This window comes from Triticum dicoccoides, chromosome 1A, assembly GCF_002162155.2.
Source record: "Triticum dicoccoides isolate Atlit2015 ecotype Zavitan chromosome 1A, WEW_v2.0, whole genome shotgun sequence".
Classification (NCBI taxonomy): Eukaryota; Viridiplantae; Streptophyta; class Magnoliopsida; order Poales; family Poaceae; genus Triticum; species Triticum dicoccoides.
Window position 1 is genome coordinate 195,017,662 of NC_041380.1, and position 7,237 is coordinate 195,024,898.

The window sequence follows — 7,237 nt, forward strand, 5'->3', positions numbered from 1 at the left end:
GATACCATAGTTCAAGAAATTCTGAAACATAATAGATACTCCAAATACCTGTAAAGCAAACAAAGAGTAAACAAGGTATTAATCATTACTCAAGTTTATTTTACAATGTACGTGCACACATGTCAAGACCAGCACATCCATATAATTTAGCATGCTAATGGCTTTCAAACTTCAAGCAGAAGGTATCCGGCTACTTCGTGAGTTGACCGTATAATATAATCAACCTGTGTATGAGTGAAATCAGTATGTCTATTTGTTCCGGTGAGATGCCCATGCGCCTACCCATCTCAATCGTGTTTTCCAAAATAAAGGCACCATCTTGATCACAACGAAATTTACTTCTACTTGGTCATGTCAGTCATATGTTGTTGGACGTAGTCAGTAATCAGTTGAGCCTGAAAAGCAGTCGCTAACCAATAAGGCACTGTAAGGGCTGATGGGCCTTTCTTCTATCATAAGACTAACTTTCTTCTATGAAGCTGATAGGCGTTTCAATTTTTATGGTGTACTCTTGAAGATCTGATAGCTAGATATGTTCTTAAGAAATAAGATGAAGCTAAGATGCTACTACATGACTAATTATACCCACCACCAAAGTAACAATAGTAAGAATCAAGCTGCTACTAAGAGTTTAATTGCAAACGTACGACAATTTGTGTTTGGGTCACTCTTATTTGTGAGCCTTTTTTCCTGGTAAATTTTTGACGTCTGTTGCTCCAGTCCAAGGTGACATCCTCCCATGACAAACTTAGGTTCACTGTGTGGCTAAGTCGTCAGAGATGTCTTGTCCGATGAACGACAGCCGCACATGAGGGTGTTCTTGGGGATCAGGAACTTGTCACCCTCTCATGATCACGAGGTATGCCAGTTCATAGTAGTATTGCCAGAAGCAGGATTCTAAGTAATTTTTTAAAAATGGAACACAAATCAATCTTGTCGACAGTCTAGAGTTTTCAGAAGAAAGCACAATATCCTTACCTAAACAATGTACCGCAAAATGCCATCTCTCAAGGTGTAGATCTACCTGCTTTCCGGGAACCATTTTCCTCCTTTCACACTGCACCAAAATTTAAGACTCGCTCAGATTCAGATCACATAAAATAAAGCCGGTGGAAATAGCTGGGAGTGGGAGGTGGGAGGGAGGACGAAAAAAACAGTGTTGGTGGGACGAAATTTAACCGGTGAGCGGAGACTACCAACTAAGACATTAGGAGTACAGATGACCGGATGACGGCTACCTCACCTTCGCCATGGCGCCCCCTCTGCTTCACACCGTACTTTCCCATGAACTGCCAAGGATGAGTCCCCCGCCAACCACCCTGCTCTCCGCCCTGATCCCCCCTCGTGTTCATGTCCATCCACCACGGCCATCAAGGGGGCTGAGGCGTGCGCCACCCATAATGCCCCCAGCCAAGAAGGTAGATCTAATATCTCTTGAGCCATTGTCATAGTGTCTGTTATTAAGTCTTGAAGCAACCAACCAGTACATTTACCCTTATGTCATAACCAAGAAAATGTACGACTTGATGAAAAATGCATGAACCACTCGCTCATGCAATTTGCTGTAAATCAATCTCTAATGAAATACAATTTGCCATATTTTCTGAAGTGGTGAAATAATTTCACGCATGCATCAGACCAATCCCAACCCCGTCCCTCTCACTCTCGGCCCTCACCATTATCACAAAATCCACTAACTATTGTTCTAAATAAGCCAGTGATTGACGCCACCATGGCAACCTAGCAGCAAGGGACAAGGGCGGCAACAGCCTTCCTATCTTAATGCTAGTCACCCGAGGCTCTACGATCCCTTATCATCAAAATTGTTCATTGCACAATCTCGAAGAAAGTAGCTTATTGGAAACAAATAGGAAAAGTTAGAGCTTCCATCCAGAGGAATGAGAGCACAAAATATTTCCATGGCTCTGCCTCTCAAAGGTTTAGGAAAAATAAGACTCAAACCCTCATTCCAAATGGAGTCGAGTTCTCTAACCACACCAAAAAATAACCCAACACACTGACTTCTATAAGGATACACTATTAAGAGTCATAGTACACCTATAGGGTTTCGTTTGGAGGGGATTTATAGTCTGGGGTAAAATTCACAGGCCGGACGCACTAATGAAATTGAGGTGGGTAATTAATAGGGTGTTTCCTATTTAGCGCGGCAGGCACCAGTTATAGCCACAGAAGCATCATCTTATACATGTATGTAACACAGCCTAGCTAGTCAAACAAAGAGACTATAGCTTACTCAACAGATAATTCCTTCAAGACAGGAAGAGGATAGAAGCTTAACTCCAGTTGTTTATGAGAAATATAATATGCTCTTAGATATGCAACTTTAGAATATTTAGAAGGCCTGCAGTTTATTAATTATCACTACATCACAACCATTGCAAATGGTGGCATGCCACTTGAAGTTCTCTGAAAATTCGCATGATTACTTGGCTCTCTTGTGACTTGGCAAGATTACAAAGCTTTGTGTGAAAATTTCAGGACATCATTGAACGAGAGAGGGCATGTCTTATAGATTAGTAACTTCTGCGTTGAAATTGTGAGTTATCAGGCAAGTACCTGAAGCAGGATATCCGCAATTGTAAACATCATGACATATTTAAACCTCTCGACCTTCCGTTTTCATGTCTGCATAGGCACTAAGGACCAAGTCGTACTTGTTTCAATTGAAGGGACAACTTTAAAACATTTCTTCTCTGCCTTGGTGAACATCATGACATCTTTAAACCAAAGGAAATGCATGATAATGTAGAGAACTGAACAAGGACAGTTGGAAAAAAGAACCTCACTAATTCAGATTGACTACAATCAGTCCAAAAGTCAGATTTCAGACCAAGGCAAACCAGGAGAAGTGATACTACCATATTAGGTAATTGACAACATACGACACTATACATCAATGAATCGGGGTCATCACAGCATGTAATAACAAAAAACTAATGGCATGGCCTCCCTTATAAATCACACCAAGATGAAAAATAGTTACAAGCAGGGTCTAATAGTTTATTGGAGAGAGGAAAGGTAGCAGTTCCATTTATCCTTAGAAGACGATCAATTAGAAATTATGCAGAAACAAATCACTTATTATACTATTTGACTCTGACTTCTATAACCTGTATGAATCTGCTTTAAAATCTTTTCTAAATTGGCCCGACTTACACCAGAATGAGCTACACAAATGATGTGATGAATGTGCTATTAGTGATACCTGGCAGGAGGCAATCATTAGTCGAAAGACGGGAAAGTGTCACATGTATACTAACAGATATTGTGTACATTTCCTTGTTTGAATATTCCTGCTCCACTCTAAATATGTTTGAATGAATTATGCAACAAGCTACTAAAGGAAAACAATACTTATCTCTTTGGGCTTACTCTCCTTGAGCCATTGATTTCTCATTTTGTCAAAAAAATCTTGATCTAATCCCACTTCCCTAAGCACATATAACAATTCTGGTCTATTTTTACTCTAGCCCATTTATGCAATCCACCAAAGATGTTGAATAGAACCTTTAGTCTGCCAATCCATGAATGATGTGTGTAGAAAGGGTGGTGCACTAGTTTTGTGAAAAAAAACTTCCGGTCACAATTTACTAAAATCTAAATGAGTAAATCAAATCATGTACCATAAATTCTTTAGTTTTTCAAACTTCCTATACAAAATTAGATCGATGGATATCATAATTCAGTATACTTCTTAAGTAATCAATCACCTGAGGATAGAGCCTCTCCAACCGGTAGTAGTAAGACTCTTTGTTGATGGACACTATTCTAGAAAATTCTTCATCTTCTTAGTAAAAGCCTTCAGGACATCGATCCAGTTGTAGCTGACGCCGTCACTGAGCTGCATTCCTTCTGCCTACACAAGATACAATGTGAAGGGGAACATTGCAGTTGCAGAAAGCATTAGTTCGGAATGCAGCCGATGTGCAGGCGACCGAGGGCCCCTGCTCCATGGCATCGACCACCGCTCCTTGGCCACGACCACCGCGTCAGACCGCTCCGGCTGGGCTCCGCTTCATGTTCAACATCGTCCTCCAACAGTGGGCGCACACACGCAGGCCATGAAGGATGGGAGGCGACGGCGACAACTTGAGCAGGAGGATGGAGACAGCACGAGCAGGAGGACGGAAACAACCGTATGGAGGCGATCAGAACATCTGCACACAAAAAAATGAAGGGCCAGAAAGTGTGCAAAACTAGGTGAAAAGCAATGAAAACAAATAGAGTAATACTGTAAAGGGAAGGGGGTAATTGGCGACAGCCAGGAAGCAGGGACCGTGCGGTGCATAGTCGTGGTCGGGCTGGAGCGCGGGTCCTCATCCTCCTCTGCGTCACCGTCGTCTTCTCACCTACTGTTTGAAATCGGAAAAAACACAAATCAATCACACACAAATCGACAAACCAGGATAGAAAAAGAATATTTGAACAGAGTCGTCTTTCAGCATACATAATGGTGCTTACTTGTGCTTGGACTCAACCTGCATACATGAGTGAGTGCAGCGCTCAACAACCAAGGAGAAGGACAGGAACAACATCTGGAGAGAGCTATCTTCTACATAAACAGCCATATGGAGGCGGTCAAAACGTTTGCACACACAAAAGCAATGAAACTAAATATTAGTTCTTTAAAGGAGAGGGAGAGGGAGGAGCTACCCAAGCAAAGGGAAGGGCGGGCAGGAAGCAGGGGCCTTTGTGCAGTGTGTCGTAGTGGTCATGCTCGAGCTCGGGGCCTCGTCATCTTTGGCAGCGTCGTCATCCTCGCCTGCTATTTGGAATCGTAAAAAACGCAAATCGATCGCACACAAATCAACGGGGTGAATCGAAAGAGGAAAGGCGAGAGGCGGATCGAACCTTGGGAGTCAATGCCGGTGGTGGCTGTAGGGAGTTGGATACCGAGGCTGGTCAGGCGAGAACAAATCCGGCGCCCGCGTCCTTGGAGGTCGAGAAAATGGAGGCGCACTGACGTTCATCGCCGCCGCGCTCGTCCCGACCGGCGGCTGCAGCAGGGTGCGCCATCCCGTTCCCTGATTCGACGACCTGTTGGACTCATCGCTGGCGAATCTTGCGGTGCGAATCCCGTGCCGCACCTCCAGCCCAGTCCCCACAGGCACGAGCTAGGGTTCTGGCCGCGAGGAGGGAAATTTTGTGCGTTTGACGCATCCGCGAGGGAGAGAAGGAGAGGGGAGGAGGAGATCCGACGGTGGGGTAGACGGTGGAGGATGGGAGGTCGCCGGTGGGCTGAGGGAGGGGCGCGCATAGGCGGCATGGGCGGTCGGGAGCGAGGGAGGAGGTGGGGGCGGGGCAGCACCGGGATCCAGGAAGGTTGGGGGTTGGGCGGCGCCAGTGGTGAGGGAGAAGGTGGGGGCGGGGTGGTGCCGGGAGTGAGGGAGAAGGTGGGGCGAGGCGACGCCAGGATCGCAGGAGGAGATGGGGAGCGGGCGCCGCCGGGAGCCAGGGAGGTGGACGGGGCTGGCGGCGTCGGGCGGTGGCGAAGGGATCTGGAGGCCTCGCTCATGCGTGCGAGTCTCCTGATTTTTTGTCGTTGTTTTTTCTTTCGTAGGTCTTCTTTCGTAGGTCTTTTTTCGCTGGTCTTTTTTCATTGAGGCATGCGAGTGCGAGGCGTGCGAGGACTAGAGGCATCGCTCCCTTTTTACTTGGTTTTGGTTGGTTTTCTTTTTGGTACCGGGAAGTGGGAGGTGGGATTGAGGACGAAAAAAACTGGACGAAAATGGTGGGACGAAAATAAAACCCGGAACGCGACCTACCAACTAAGACATTAGGAGTAGATATATATATATATATGCATGATACTACTAGTATATATATATATATATGATACTCCCCATTACAACCAGCCTTATAGGGCTCAATTCAAAAATCTCACCAACCAAGGTAGATGGTGAGTGGTGGAATACCTTTTGTAGTTTGCAAGAACACCCAATTGATGCTTTTGTTTTCCTCAAAAATTTATTTTTTACAATGTATTAATTGCAATACATGCATGCATATATAAAGTACATGCATTGGTCAACTTTCTCTTAATACTTGCATGCAATGATTTAATGCACCTTGAATCTGGACATGTGATGGGGAACAACCAAATTGAGCCTTATAAAATGAAAAAACTAAAATTTTGAAATAAGCCTATAAACTGGAAAGGAGGGAGTATATATGCATGATACTAGTATATGATCGGCAATACCTCTGTAATGTGTGCATGCGTAGTATCATGAGTTAGTATCTTAGGTTCCTTATTAATTACCATGCATGACACAAAGTAGTACAACATTTAATATGATACAGCATCATGATATGATACCACAAACCCTCTCTTTCATCATTTAACTATGTGCCACATCATCCAAAAAGTCTAGTTGGCATGCATCATACCGCTTGATACTCCCATATTATGACCAGCCTTATTAGGGTGGCTATAGTGGGAGTATTATAGACGGTATCGTGCACCCGGGAATAGAAAATATGATGATGTGGCAAAGAGTACACGGTTCACTCACGAAAGTCGTGTGTCCACTAAACCGTGGCCGATGCACCCCCCCCCCTCTGCCACGCGCGCGATCTGAGTCATGCGTTCTGATTGGCCAGAACCCAAACCCCACATATCGTACGTCTGCACCGTAGGATTCTCCTTGATCGAAGGGCGATCCTCATCCCTTTCGACAAAACATGTACATGTTTTCAAATAGCCCCTCCCAAAAAAATGTTTTCAAATAGCACACGGTTCACACATGAAAGTCGTGTGCCTACCAAACCGTGGTCGATGCCCCCCTCGTTGCGCGTGCGATCTGAGTCATGCGTTCTAATTGGCCAGAACCCAAACCCCATGGATCGCACATCTGCACCGTTGCATGCTCCCAGATCGAACGGCAATCCTCATCCCTTTTGACAGGAAATGCAGTCCGGTTAGGAATTGATTTATATGCAAACATGCACGGTAAATGCCAAAAAATGTCTTACATATAGCACACGAGACCTAAAATGCGCCAACAAATCAAACCCGTGGTTAAATTGTGATTGGTTTACGTGTGAAAAATTTAGATGAGAAACGATGAACTCACGTCTTCATTTCAAAATTAGTACGTCTTCATTTCAATCGAAATTATTCTGTTTGTGCACACGAGCACTTAGAGGCAACTGTTTGCATAGGCCTTTCCGCGCGCGCGGTGACAGGGGATATTTTTCACCCTTTTCACCTAGG

General features: G+C 44.6%; 1 long non-coding RNA gene across 9 annotated transcripts; it reads right to left on the reverse strand.

Annotated features, from left to right (window-relative positions):
* On the reverse strand, nucleotides 1-5,626 carry LOC119266508. Of its 9 annotated transcripts, none has more exons than XR_005132034.1 (6): nucleotides 4,873-5,624; nucleotides 4,675-4,783; nucleotides 4,483-4,573; nucleotides 1,244-4,373; nucleotides 979-1,057; nucleotides 1-48 (listed from the first exon to the last, which is right to left on the reverse strand). It is a non-coding gene; the product is annotated as an uncharacterized LOC119266508 (long non-coding RNA). The 9 variants fall into 9 exon arrangements; XR_005132041.1 differs by lacking the exon at nucleotides 1-48 and having other exon boundaries at nucleotides 55-1,057; nucleotides 1,244-2,646; nucleotides 3,732-4,373; nucleotides 4,873-5,626; XR_005132040.1 differs by lacking the exon at nucleotides 1-48 and having other exon boundaries at nucleotides 57-1,057; nucleotides 1,244-4,178; nucleotides 4,298-4,373.
* Nucleotides 5,627-7,237: the final 1,611 nt, after the last annotated feature.